General features: G+C 43.2%; 1 protein-coding gene across 3 annotated transcripts in view; it reads right to left on the bottom strand.

Moving 5' to 3' along the window:
* The window catches only part of LCLAT1 (lysocardiolipin acyltransferase 1), a 194,601-nt gene extending 187,225 nt beyond the window's left edge, over window positions 1-7,376 (bottom strand). For 2 of the 3 annotated variants that reach the window (XM_010845280.1, XM_010845283.1), the window contains exon 1: window positions 7,217-7,376. The gene's annotated coding sequence lies outside the window, so the exon portion shown is untranslated. Of the gene's footprint in view, window positions 1-5,622; window positions 5,743-7,216 lie in introns of all 3 variants that reach the window. The other variant, XM_010845281.1, reaches the window with a different exon arrangement.
* Window positions 7,377-14,360: the final 6,984 nt, after the last annotated feature.

Here is a 14,360-nt window from a genome sequence, read left to right as displayed (position 1 = left end):
ACCTAGATAGCATTTTGAAAAGCAGAGACATTACTTTGCCAACAAAGGTCCGTCTAGTCAAGGCTATGGTGTTTCCAGTGGTCATGTATGGATGTGAAAGCTGGACTGTGAAGACAGCTGAGCGCCAAAGAATTGATGCTTTTGAATTGTGGTGTTGGAGAAGACTCTTGAGAGTGTCCCTTGGACTGCAAGGAGATCCAACCAGTCCATTCTGAAGGAGATCAGCCCTGGGATTTCTTTGGAAGGAATGATGCTAAAGCTGAAACTCCAGTACTTTGGCCACCTGATGCGAAGAATTGACTCATTGGAAAAGACTCTGATGCTGGGAGGGATTGGGGGCAGGAGGTGAAGGGGACGACAGAGGATGAGATGGCTGGATGGCATCACTGACTCAATGGACATGAGTCTGAGTGAACTCCGGGAGTTGGTGATGGACAGGGAGGCCTGGTGTGCTGCGATTCATGGGGTCGCAAAGAGTTGGACATGACTGAGCGACTGAACTGAACTCAATTTAAAAAATAAATCTAATAAAAGTATTCGTATTTGAAAAGGAAGGCAGAAATAATAAGAACCCAGACAAAGATGTCTTCCCCAAGACACCTAACATTTATGTGTGGAAAGAATCACTGTCAGAGTTAAAAAAAAAAAGCCTTTCAGTCCACATTACTGGCCACATAGAGCCTAAGAATGGCTGCTACCACTCACATCTCTTCCCTCATTGCATCTTTATTCCTGTCTCTTATCCATCATTTGCTTTGTGACACCAGTGTACACTAGCTCACCACAGAAATAAGCTATGTCCCTGCTCCACAAGGCCTCCGGAGGGGGTTAACTTTCACTTACAAACATAAAAAGAAGGTGATCTCTAATTGAGATGGAAAACTAAGGACAGCGGAAGTACTCCTCATCATCCCTGGAATAGTAATCTCCTTCCTGGGAGGAAGTGAGCATTGTACCTGTGCAGAAACCTCAACTGTAACAGAGTTATAGCTGATACTGTGGTTAATCATATCCAGTCAGCTCTCACTGGTGGCTGCCCCTCAGACTTCTGCCTCCCAGGTCCTCACAGCAGGATCCACCCACCCCTCGTCCTCACTGTCAGTTAGAGAGACCTAGGGAGAGAAGTAGCTCAGTCAGCAATGCAGGAGATCCTGGTTTGACCCCTGGGTTGGGAAGATCCCCTGGAGAAGGAAATGGCAATCCACTCCAGTATTCTTGTCTGGAGAATCCCATGGAAGAGGAGCCTGGCAGGCTACACTCCATGGGGTCGCCAAGGCTGAACACGACTTAGCTTCTAAACCACCATCACCAGCAAGGAGAGGTGTGATAAACACTGTCAAATCTGATGGTAGCTCACAAAGGCCTTTTTTGAGCTTTACCTCGCTGCTACAGGTAGCTCACCAAAGGCTTTTCTTAGCTCCATCACTACATTCGAGACCCTGCAGCCAAAGGAATCACAACTCAGGGCTCATTCTCAAGAGCCATCAGTAGGGATGTGGAAAAGCCACACAGTTACTTCTCTTAAACAGGGACCACATTTCATATTGATGAAAAAGAGATTTGATTAGAATTTTTCCCCTCAAAATTAAGCAAAATATACATCAATTTATTTCCCATAACATATCTTGTATTTACCAAAACCTAGGTTACACTTGAAGTTTCTTGCATTAATTCTTAGGACAAGGAACTAATCATCTGGTACAGAGTTTGGAACGTAACTTTGAGACCAAACTGTAAAACAGCATGATATAACAGCCTTAATTTCACATTTGCCTTTTACAAGACAATTATATAAAAGACATTTTTGTAAAATAAAAAATAAAAAAATCTAGATTTCATCATTTCCCTGGGGCCTCTCATACTCCTTTTATATTCCTTTAAAGCACCTTTCTCACTGTCATTCCTGCTGGTTTTCCTCATCAAAAGTTAACTGGTCTAACACTGCCAAATTCTCACTAGCACCTCTTTTTAAATTAAAGTATAAGAGAAACTGTACAAATCTCAGGTATGCAACTTGAATTTTTCATACACATACACCCATGCCATCTCAGGATACAGAACATTTCCAACATGCCAGAAGGTTCCCTCATGCCCCTTCTAGTCATTACCAACACCACCCCTTGGAGGAACCACTATTCTGACCTGGAAACAGTTGTTACCTGTTTTTGAACTTCATTTGAATGGAGTCACATAGTATTCAATGAATTATCTGGCTCATTAAGTCCATGAGATCCATCAATGATGATGTGTACATAAGCAGTAGTTCCTTCCCTTTTATTGCTTCTTTAATTTTTCATTATATAAATAAACCACAACTTATTCATCCATTCTACTGCCAATGTCCAGTTGGGTTTCATCTCATTTTTGGTTATCATGAATAAAGGTGCTTTGAACATCCTTTTACTTTTGGGGGGAGGGGTAGAATATACATCTATTTCCCTTGGGCATATTCTTAAGAATGAAAATGATGGGTCATGGGTAGGATTAGATACAGCCAATTTTCCAAGATGACTGTACCATTTTACATTCCTACCAAAACATTTAAGAGATCCTGTGGCTCCACATCCTTGCCAACAAAGGCACTGACACTCTTTCATTTTAGCCATTCCAGAAGGCAGACAATAGTATCTCACTGTTGTTTTTTCATTATTGTATTAATTAATTTGCATTTCTCCATTGACTGACGTTGAACACCTCTCTATACGCATACTGGCCATACAGAGATTCTATTCAAAACTTTTGTACATTTTAAAATAAAACTGTCTTTTTCTTACTAAGTTTACATGATATACATACATCTGCCAGATGAACTGCCATTTTCTTCTTCCAATCTGTATTTTGCCCTTCATTCTCTTAATGTTGTTATCTTTAGATGGGGAAAAATTCTCAATTTTAACAAAGTCTGAAGTCAAATTTGTCAATCATTGTTACACTCATCGCCTTAAGTCTTTTTCAAGAAATCTATGCCTACTCTACTCAGTAGTCCTTTGATTTCTGCTTATGGTTTGAACAGTTCTTGGCCTTGCTCTGAATTCATGAATTCTGCCTCTCTCCAAGGTTTACAATTTCACCATGTGGTTGATTTCAAATGCATTCATGTTATGTTGTTGGTGATAAGACAACTCTAGTACTATGGAAGTTTGAGCAGTGGTCAGTTTTACAACTAGAGAATTCATTTGTGACTACATTTGTAATATGATTTCTGTACAAATATATTAAAACATAATGTTAACAAAGGGGGGGAGAACACTCTGTAACACTTGTTATTCTAATATTTTACTTCAACCGTACCCTCTTCCCATTCCCTTTGAGTGGCTTTCCTTCAATGGAAAGCCTACTGTCTTCAAGGATATAATGAAAAGTTCTGTAGTCTCAGAAATCAAAAGCCTAGAGGCTTCTGTTAAACCTGGTTGTTACACTTTATGTAACCCAGCACCTGAGAGGGTTTACAGGTTTCCCAAAACCCAGTAACAAAGAACTCCTTGCTCCATCCTTTTCCCTAAAAATTTTAACAGTATTTCTGATCTCTAACCATATGGTTACCAAAACACCCCAAATATAACACCTTAGTCTTACCTTCACTTGCTCAGCAGGTGCTTCCCTCCCCACCCCACTATTCTTCACACCCAGCCATCTTCCATTCTGCCTTCAAAATGTGTGTGGTGGACTCTGAACTTTGCTGTCACAGTTAATGCCCTGCCTCACTCCGTCACCATCTCTGATCTGGAGTATGGAACCTGCCCTTAACTGGTTTCTTCCTTACATTCTGTCTTTGACCCTGCCATCACCAAAGTTCCCTTTACAGAGCATAAAGTTGGTCGTGTTACTCATCCTTCTATAGGTCCCACTGCCCACAGGATAAAATCACTCTCTCAACTGAGAATTCATAATATGGCCCTGACCTTTCCTGGCTTCTTTCTCACCAACTTTTGCAAAACTCTGGCCTGACTACTGGGCACTCATGCCCTCTCAACCCAATCTGACACCGCCTCCTCCTTTGCCTAAAGCTCCTTCCCCCTTTACCTTGCAATCAGCTCCCTTTCTTTCTTGCACAGGATCACAGAAGAAGCGACTGTTACCTGCTATGCGTTCCTGCAGCTCTCTGTACCCATCCCAACTATAGTTGAGTCCTTACCACCTGCATTAGTGAATTGAACTTCTTTGTCTCACTCAGAAGCAGTAATTAATCTTTATATCCCAAGGGCTTGGCAGGGCAGTTCCATGAAGGCTCAAAGAAAGAACGAACGTCCCAGCCACTTTAATTCATGTTACCTTTTTTTTAATAAACAGAGACTAGAAAAATACATCAAAGCAATGAATCTTAACACCTAACACAAATTATGTTGTAACAGTCATCTGGCAAAGTATTCTTTTGAAGAGTTTAATAAAAACTAAAACCTTCTTCAATTATTGATTTGTGCTTCCTCTTAGAAGTCAGTAACAACCCTGTTTTAAAATACTTTTAAAAATAATGGACATTAAAGGTGGGATGACTATATCACTTAACCAAAGTAACTGTAGTCATCACTATATAAATCACTATTGGATGCCAATGGAATGAGTCACGGTCATTATCTATATGACTAAAAGACCACACACACAAAATTACTTCACTGAAAGCCTGTTCGTATATATCCCCCTAACACTTTAACATCTGCAAGTTACAGAAGATAGTATGCCCAGTGGCTAAGAACACAGCCTGGCACCATGACACTAGTAGTGCAATTTGCGGAAAAAAAACTTAAAAGTTCAGTGTGTCTCAGTTTCCTCATCTGTAAAACAAAGATGATGAAGTACTCACTTCACAATGCTGCTGGCTGAGTGAGCCTGTATAGGGCTCCTGGAACAGTGTCTATAATGTCACTGTCATCACAGTGCTTTTCACTTTTTTTAAGTCCTTTTACCTATACTTTTTTTTTCTCCTCACAACAACAGTGAGATTGCTTGGAGGAGAAACGCTTTGTCCATGTCAAAGACAAGGTAATAAGGAAACAATGATTTCCCTAAGATATTTTCAGTGGCAGAGTAGGAACTAGAAACTGTACCTAACTCCAGCCCAACACCAAATCTCCACAGATGCAGTGTGAAACAGTCTCTTTTAAGCACCTGGGGGGAAGAAATGGACCATCATTTGCTCAAATTAGAACAAGGAAGACACCTCATTTTCACAGTGCCTGATTCACAGCAGGCCCTCCAAAGATGGCAAATGAAAAGTGCCACTGTGCTCTCTCTCAATAACAGAACAAGGTGCTCCACCAAATCAAGACTGCTACAGAAAACAAAAATCACTTAACCTGCTTTTCTGTCACATGGAAGTACATTTCATGCAATGTACAATAGGAACTTCTTTGAAACGGGGGAAAAAATTAAAATGAATCTTTTTCTTTTACTCTCAAAAGATACAAGTTTTGCAAAAAGGACTTTCATCAAGATAGTTTTTTTAAAAAACTAACCCAACCTAACTTGGCACTGCCTCCTCCTTTGCCTAAAGCTCTTTCCCCCTTTACTTTGCAATCAGCTCCCTTTCCTTCTAGGACAGGACCACAGCAGAAGCAACTGTTACCTGCTATGCATTCCTGCAGCTCTCTGTACCCACCCCAACTATACTTGAGTCCTTATCACCTGCATTAGTGAATCAAACTTCTTTGTCTCACTCAGGATCAGCAATTAATCTTCATATCCCAAGGACTTGGCAGGGCAGTTCCACCAAGGCTCAATGAAAGAACCAATGTTACTTTTTTTCTATAAACAGAAACCAGAAAAATACATCAAAGCAATAAATCTTAACACCTAACACAAATTATGTTGTAAAAGTCATCTGGCAAAGTATTCTTTTGAAGAGTTTAATAAAAACTTAAAACCTTCTTCAATTATTGATTTGTGCTTCCTCATTTATCATGACAAGTCTTTGCTCAAATAAGGGACTGACATGAATGGACAAAATTTCATTTCTGTAAGACCTGCACAGATACGTCTATCTTTTACATTCCTGAGCTTAAACGGAATGTCAGTCTGATACTGAGCAGGGCCCTGTCGGGCTCCTGGGCATGGAGACCTCTTTTGTTCCCCATTTCTTGTAGGCAAGATTCTGGCCTCCCATGACCTTCTCTGAGTTCTAAAGGGCAGGAGGAACAGCAAGGGTAACCACCTGAGGCAAAGATTAAAGGGAACAGAGAGGCTCATCAAGATTAGGAGATTGACCTGCTGAGACCCTGTACACACCCTCATCTTGTTAGCAACCCCCACCGTTTTGAAACTTCTCAGAAGAGGTAAATACAAGACTGTTACTGCCTTGATCCTTATCACATACTGCTGTCTGACTACATAACCTCTCCTGCTAGCATACTGAGCTCCTGCTTTGTCTCCTGGCAAAGTAATAAAGCCACTCTTTCTTTCTCTTCCATAACTCTATTTCTGTTTGGTTTTGGTGCACAGAGAGCCAAGATTTTGGCAACAAATCCTCAATTGTACATGCAGCCACGTGCACGTGGAATAGAGCTAAAGAACTTCGAAGGCAGGGGCAATGCCCCCGGGGAACCCACCCGAACCCAGAAAGTACAAGGAGGAAGACTGTCTCCCCAACACCTAAGCGCCCAAACTTTGTATTTCTTCTCTTCCAGTGGAGAAGCAGGAGCTCAGACACTCGCCTTAACGATCGGACTTGACATCAGCCCCTCGTTGGGGCCTACCCTTCCTTTCGTGGCACTGCCCCTCTTGTCACCTACAAGCAGGCGCCTGGAGGATACAGATAAACCAGTTCCAGCCCCTGCCTTCTCCAGTTCACATCTAAGCCTCGCACGTGGCGGCCACTTGGGACCTTTTGTACATCCGATTTAACAGTGAAAGGCTGGACTGTGTTCGCAACGGTGCAGCTCCAACCAGGTCTGTAGCAAGGACGTGTTGGTGAGCTTTCTGTAAACACCGAGCAAAGCGGCCCATCGAGCCGGCCGAGCTGCTCCGTGGCCCCCGACGCCTCCGCTAGCCTCCGGGAATCGCTTCCCCACGCCTCCTCTCACCTGAGCCGGTGGCACAGCCACCCGCATCCGGACCCCAATTTCCCGCCAAGTGACCGTTACAGGGGGCCGCGTCCCGGGGAGGCCGGCAGTCCAGGGAGGTGCCCATGGGACTGCTCCCCCTCCGCCAACCGGGGATCCCCCGACCGCCGCCGCCATTTTCCCGGCGCCGGAACCCCCACCTGACGGTTCCAGCTTCTCACCTGTGGCCAGCAGAGGACTACGCGCGACGCAGTGGAGAGCGCGTGGGTGAGTTGCAGAATCCGTGGGGGTCACAACCGGGGTGCAGACCCCGCCGCTAATTCATCCCGAAGCAGGAGGCGTCGGGCCCGTCGCCCTAGTAATGCGTCCAGGCAGGCTTCATCCTGATTGGCTGTGAGCGCCATGACGCAGCGGCGTCCCCGGCTGCGTGGGAAGCCCGGGTCCCCGGAGCCCCGCCCCTGCTCCCCGCCTGGGGCTCCCCGGGGCCAGACACTGAGGGCTCCCTTAAAGGGACCACCTTCATTTCTCCATCTGGCCTCCAGAAGAAGAGGGACATAGAGAGCGAGGGGGTGTAGGGGCGAGTAGCAATAAGAAATAGGAAATCTGAAGGTCATTGTCCCTCTAACCCTTAGAGTTTCAGAGTGACAATAGAAATCTGGGGAGCTTAAAAATGTATGACCTAAAAATTGAGAACCGAGTTTTCCTGGAGGAACATACTGAGGACTTAAGCCCAGGAGGCAGCCTCTCATATTGCTCTGAGGGGCTGTTCAGAAGAGATAAGGGAGGAGCCAGGATATTTAGGAACTTTTGCAACAAAAACTAGGTAGTCGGAATATTTAAAATATTATTATTAATTAAAAGCCAGACAGCTTAAATTAATGAAGTTAGCACTTTCTACCTATGGGAAGATGCAAGAGTCTGGGCTCACTGAAATAGTTCCTCTGACAGGCACCGTAACTATCTAGGGGGTGGGGGCGTTGGGGGGAGTGGCTGATGGCCACAACATCCTGTCTTTACTGATACGGCTGGTGATACTCGTTGTCCACAAAGCCTAACCTACAGAGGCAGATCAGTAATAGAACCAGTTCTAGAATTCAGGTTCCCGACGCGCAGCACCAAGCTCTCCCTAGCATGAAGTTTTCCCAGAGGGAAACTTTACCTCCTCTGAGCATCCCTCACAGAAGGCTTTCACTGCCACTTTCTGTCCTGGGACATCTGTTCCTTAACCTAAACTCTAAAGCTCCATGATGCTGGGGACTGCAGTTAAGCCTTTTTTCATTTTCTGCACAGTGCCTTCCTCCTGCTAGTTCTCAACGAAGATTCACTGATTTAAAATCCTAAAAAGAATAAATTTAACTACCCATCACACACTTAGCCACTTTACCTATGTTTATGTGTTTTGTTCGTTTATTCATCAGGGTACAGAGGGGAAAGAATTTTTTTTCAAAATACAGAATTCCTGTCCTGACAAAATATGGAGTGTAATCAATAATGAACATCTAAGTTTAGGATGCATAGCTTCAATATAGCTAAATTATACTCCGTTGGAGTTCCCTGGTGGACCAGTGGTCAGGACTTTGTTCTCTCACTGCTGAGGCCTGGGTTTGATCCCTGGTCAGAGAACTAAGATCCCACAAGCCACAGGGTGCACCAAACAAACAAAAAATTATACTCCAAACTCTCTGTGAATCAAAAGTTTACATGTTCTTTTTCACAAACTCTCCAGTTTTATTCAGAAATATTGAAATATTTCAAATGCTGAAATTGTGTTAGAAAATGAAGATTAAACAACAGAGGGAAACACCAATACAAAAGCCAGCTCTATCAATTACCCCTGTGACCTTAAGCCTCATTTTTTAAAAATCTTTAAGATTTCTAGGAAAAAAGTTATCTAAAGTCTTACCTCCTCCACTCACCCCGACAAGTTTTTTAATTTGTTGTTATTAGAGGCCAGGGGGGAATCCTAAAAGCCTTGGAGATGGATTTTTGAAAGAAGGGATTATATAATAGTTTATCTTTGCATCTCTGTAACTCCTAGAATAAACAGTGCCAACTGATGAAGAACTGACTTCTAACATCAAGTCAGAACATTAACTGACTTGATGAATCATCCTGGTTTCTTCTCTATCTCACTTCCCTAACCTTAGGAGTTTTTGAGGAATGGAGCAGTAGAACCTGAAGGAAAGGGTCAAAACTGTGGAGACTAAAGGCATTAGCTCTTGTTTACCACGTGTGTGGCTTTTCCACGCCAAGCTATTCTCCAATGCTCTATGGACACCCACTGAGTGTCCTGCAAGCTAATTCAGTTTTGACACTCACAACTCCAAAGTAGTGCAGACCCCAGAGGTTCAGGGCTTAGTTGTGCAACTCTGCTCCCTACTTCAAATGCCAGTGGGAAGTCTAGACCTTGGGTACTTCTGACAAACTGGCTGTAAATCAGGACATCCCACAATACCCTGCTCAGGGTCTAGTTTGCTAGAACAGATCACAGAACTCAGGAGAACGCATTACCTCTGTCTACTGGCTTATTCTAAAGGGTACAACTCAGGAACAGTCAAATGGAAGAGAGGCATGGAGCAAGGTCTGGGTTGTGGAGAGGGGACTCAGCTTTCATTCCCCCTCTGGGTGTGTCGCCCTCCCAGCACCCCACTGTTCACTCGAACCAGGAAGCTCTCAGAAACTGTTGTCAGTGTTTTTTTTAATGGAGATCTCATTCAGTTCAGTTCAGTCACTCAGTCGTGTCCGAGTCTTTGCTACCCCATAGACTTCAGCACGTCTGGCCTCCCTGTCCATCACCAACTCCCGGAGTTTACTCAAATTTGTATCCATTGAGTCGGTGATGCCATCCAACCATCTCATCTTCTGTCATCACCTTCTTCTCCTGACTCCAATTGGCATAATTAATGAAATCACTGACCGCTAATGATTAACTCAATCCCTCCTCGGGGGATTGAAGGATGGAGTTGAAAGTTTCAAGCCTCTAATCTCAGGGTTTGTTCCTCTGGCAACCAGCTTCCCTCCTCCCAGAGTCAATTCATTAGCTTAAACACAGGCTCAGAGAGGCTTGTTATAAATACCAAAAGACCCTCCTATCCGCCTTTGAAATGGAGCAGGACTCTGTGGTCCTTTCCCACCATAAGTTTCACTGCCTTTTGTCTGTGGAAAAACTTTAGCCAAATAATAAGTTTAATCAGAAAAGTGAGGAAAATGCAGAACCAACCAAAGAAGACCAAATAATAATAGGTTAGTCATTATGCAAAGTCAAGGATGTTTATTTCCTTCTTAAGGGCTATAGATAATATTCTGAGCCATATCCTATGAGCTGTTTTATAGATACCGAAACCCCTACCAGGTGGAAGAAGTTAACTACATGATGACCAGACTGTAGCCATGACATAAGCTGCCACAATTCTGAGAACTGGCCTCAAGGAAATGGGAACAAATCAATCCTGCAACTAAAGATTAATTATACTTAATCAAGATGATGCTGTTCAGACCACCAGTAATCAAGTTCAAATAACTCTCAGAGCTGATTATGCTGTTTCTGCATGTACACCCCAACCCCAACCCCAACCCCCCATCTATAGATCTATAAAACTGATGGTGATTTAGTCACTAAATCATGTCCAACTCTTGCGACCCCATGGTCTGTACCCCACCAGGCTCCTCTGTCTTTAGGATTTTCCAGGCAAGAATACTGGATTTGGTTGCCATTTTCTTCTCCAGGACGTCTTCCCGACCCAGGGATTGAACCGGAGGCTCCTGCACTGCAGGCAGATTCTTTACCCACGGAGCTACCAGGGAATTCCCTGTCTATAAAACTGTTACCTCCTAATTTTCAGAGGGGGGAGTAGGCCTTTGGACAGGCATCTGCCCTCCCCCACCCCTCAGTCCCAGCCCATCCAGCTCCAAGTCTAATCATTGGACGACCAGGGAAGATGCTTTTCAAATGGGTATGTTTCTCTCCCCCAGTTGGTTCGGCCATTCTCCAGAACTGTAATGGGCTGCGCTGTGTCTCTTCTTTTGGGTCTTGCCAGAGACTCCAGTCGGCCTTTTCTCTACCACAGATACTTCTTTTATCATGAGATGTGTCAAGTGATAGAGCACAAATCCCAGGGCTGCTTGTAATGAGGCTGGACTTGCTACTGAGTCCTTTATGGATCTGAGCCCTTCTTAAAACTAGAAACCTTCCACCTTAACCTGAAGAGATCTACCAAGCACTCTTTCTTAGTGGTAGAAGGTAAGTTGTCCTTTACTGTGGAGAAAAATCTCTGGCATGCCTTTGACCATTGGACTTCTTCACCATCCACATAAAGTCTGTGCTCTAGAGAATAGTATTATACCAAGGTTGGGCTTCCCCCAGTGGTACTAGTGGTAAATAATCCACCTGCCAATGTAGGAGATATAAGAGATGCGGGTTTGATCTTTGGGTCAGAAAGATCCCCTGGAGGGCATGGCAATCCACTCCAGTATTCTTGCCTGGAGAATTTCATGGACAGAGGATCTTGGTGCACTACAGTCCATAGGATCAGCAAGAATGAGACATGACTGAAGCATGGCCCAGCAACAAGGTTATTTTCTTAGTTTTGATATATGTTCTATGCTTATATTAGATGTTAATATAAAGGCAAGCTGGGTAAAATGCTTGCAGAAATCTGTGTTCTTCTTGCATCTCTCCTATGAATCTAAAATTATCTCAAAATGTTAAAAGTAATAATTGCCATTTAAAATTTTCATCAGTATAGCAGGCTTCTGAATTTTTATTTAGAAGGGTTTATTCACCCTCTGGAAAGCATGTATCTCATCAAGACATCCGGATTACTTGCATTTCTTGCTTGTCAGGCCCAAGCAACGTGATATTTCACTATGATAGACTAATGTGGTGTTCTGTGGAATGGCCAGATGGCCTAGGTCCCTTTGGAATGTATGATGACAGAAAACAGGAAAATAAACATAGCCCTGGAGCAAGACTATAAAAGTAGAACTGCGTTCTTGCCCACGTGAATGTTCTCTTCCTCTGAACGTTGCTGTGGTTTACTACTTGGTTGGGGCAGAGGTGACACAGTTCCAGGGGCTTTACTTGGCTTTTCCTAGACAGTAGCTCTCACTCTACAGACTATTGGTCTAAGGACCAATGTGAGGATCCTGGCAGCTACTAAGTGCATCCATTCCAATCATACATTTGGGAATCAAGGAAATGACCGCCAGTTTGATAAAAGGAGCCAGTGAGCCCACTCTGAGACAGACCTGGGTGAAGTCTCCATTTATTATCTGATTCCAATATGCCCCTCCTCTAACAGGAGGGCCTGATGGTGCTTCGGACTCCTGGGTATCCTCATCAACTTAGACCCTGTATCCAACATCCCTCAAAATATTAGATTAGTCCTCTTTCCTGTCCAAGGAAATAGCCATAAATCACTTTGGAGAAGAACTGAAGAAAAAATCTGTACACACTTGCCCTGGTGTTCCAGATTCTTTCTCATAGACACATAGTCTTTCCTTTGGTTCATGCATTCTAGGTTTGAGTACAGGCTCAGGTCTTTAAATCAGGCAAGTTATTATAACTTTTCATTGGAGTAATGTTGACCCCAGCCTTCTACTATTAATCTCTTCTTATTGTATGTTACCAGTCTATTCTAAAGGAAATCAGTCCTGAATATTCATTGGAAGGACTGATGCTGAAGCTGAAACTCCAATACTTTGGCCACCTGATGCAAAGAACTGACTCATTTGAAAAGACCCTGATGCCAGGAAAGATTGAGGGCAGGAGGAGAGGGGGACAACAGAGGATGAGATCGTTGGATGGCATCACCGACTCGATGGACATGAGTTTGAGTGAACTCCAGGAGTTGGTGATGGACAGGGAGGCCTGGCGTGCTACAGTCCATGGGGTCACAAAGAGTTAGACACAACTGAGCAATTGAACTGAACTGAACTGATTGTGTGTTAATCAGTATCCTTTCTGTCTGCCCATCTATCTTGTCCCTAGAAATACTGCATTCTACTAGACATTGCCATTGATCAGGTTGATCCTTACTATCCATTATGGTAATCAGATCACCACTGCTTCTCTTAGTTGTCTCTACTATCCTAGGATCCTGTCCTCTCTACTGCTACTAGATCTTATTCTATAAAGGCATGAGCCCTGATCTGCAGAGGACAAACACAACTGAGCATCTCAATGATGCTGGTCCCCTTTCCAGGGCATTTGCTGTCACCTGGACAGTTGTCCAGGCCCTCCTGAAGAAGAGAGTCAACTGAAAGCTTTCTGGTCTTGTTTGGTAGATGCATTTTAGGATGCTTGTTTCTTGGAATTTTTTGATTCCCACATCCATATTCTGCTATGACTGTTCCGGCAACTCTGCTTTATTTAATGTGGTCAGTGCTTTTCCCAACTTCCAAGTACCATGCCAGCAGTATATTAGAACTGAGTCCCAGAGCTCCTACCATGTTCTTAAATACTATGTCATGGGAATAGGCCTTATTGGCAAACTCCTCTAAACTAGCTTTATGTGCTCTTATCCCCTTAATCCAGCACCTCAGGTTCTACATGTAGGCAGAATGTAGTCTGGTGGGTCAGGACCTACAGCCCCTGTGGCATAGAATCCTTTCTCTTCCTTATAGCTCCAGAACTTGCCTTGTGAGGCCAAGGTGAGACCTGACCCATTTTAAGTAAGGGTTGCCTCTTTCTTCCAACAAGGCAGAGAGACCTACTTCTGCCAGCCCAGACAGCTTAGAGAATCTGAAGTTTTAGGATTCTCAAGTACATCTACTCAGATATCCCATCCCCAGATTTCAAGGTTTTTTCCTCGCTTTACTCAGATATAGTTGACATATAACACTATGTAAATTTAAGGTGTACAATGTAATGATTTGCCATACACATATATTGCTGAAATGATGACCACAAGAAATAATTGGCCCATCTCTCACATAGTTATCTTGTGTGTGTGATAAGAACTTTTAAAAAATCTACCCTCTTAGCAACTTTCAAGTATATAGTACAGTATTGTGAACGATAGTCACCAGGCTGTATACTATACCCTCAGAGCTTATTTATCTTATAACTGGAAGTTTATACCCTTTTACCACCTTCACCTCTTACTGCACACTCCTCCCCTGATCTCTGGCAGTCACCAGTCTACTCTCTGTTTTTATGAGTTCAGTTATTTTTAGATTTCACATATAAGTGAAATCATACAGTATTTGTCTTTCTCTTACTTTTTTTTACTTAGCATAATGCCTTCTTTTATGTTGTTGCAAATGGCAGAATGCCCTTCTTTTCATGGCTGGATAATATTTTTTATGTGTGTGTGTATATATATAATATATATATATATTATATATATATATATATATATATAT

Source organism: Bison bison, unplaced genomic scaffold (genome assembly GCF_000754665.1).
Source record: "Bison bison bison isolate TAMUID 2011002044 unplaced genomic scaffold, Bison_UMD1.0 scf7180017864215, whole genome shotgun sequence".
NCBI classification, from domain to species: domain Eukaryota; kingdom Metazoa; phylum Chordata; class Mammalia; order Artiodactyla; family Bovidae; genus Bison; species Bison bison.
This window is presented reverse-complemented; position numbering and strand designations above follow the sequence as displayed.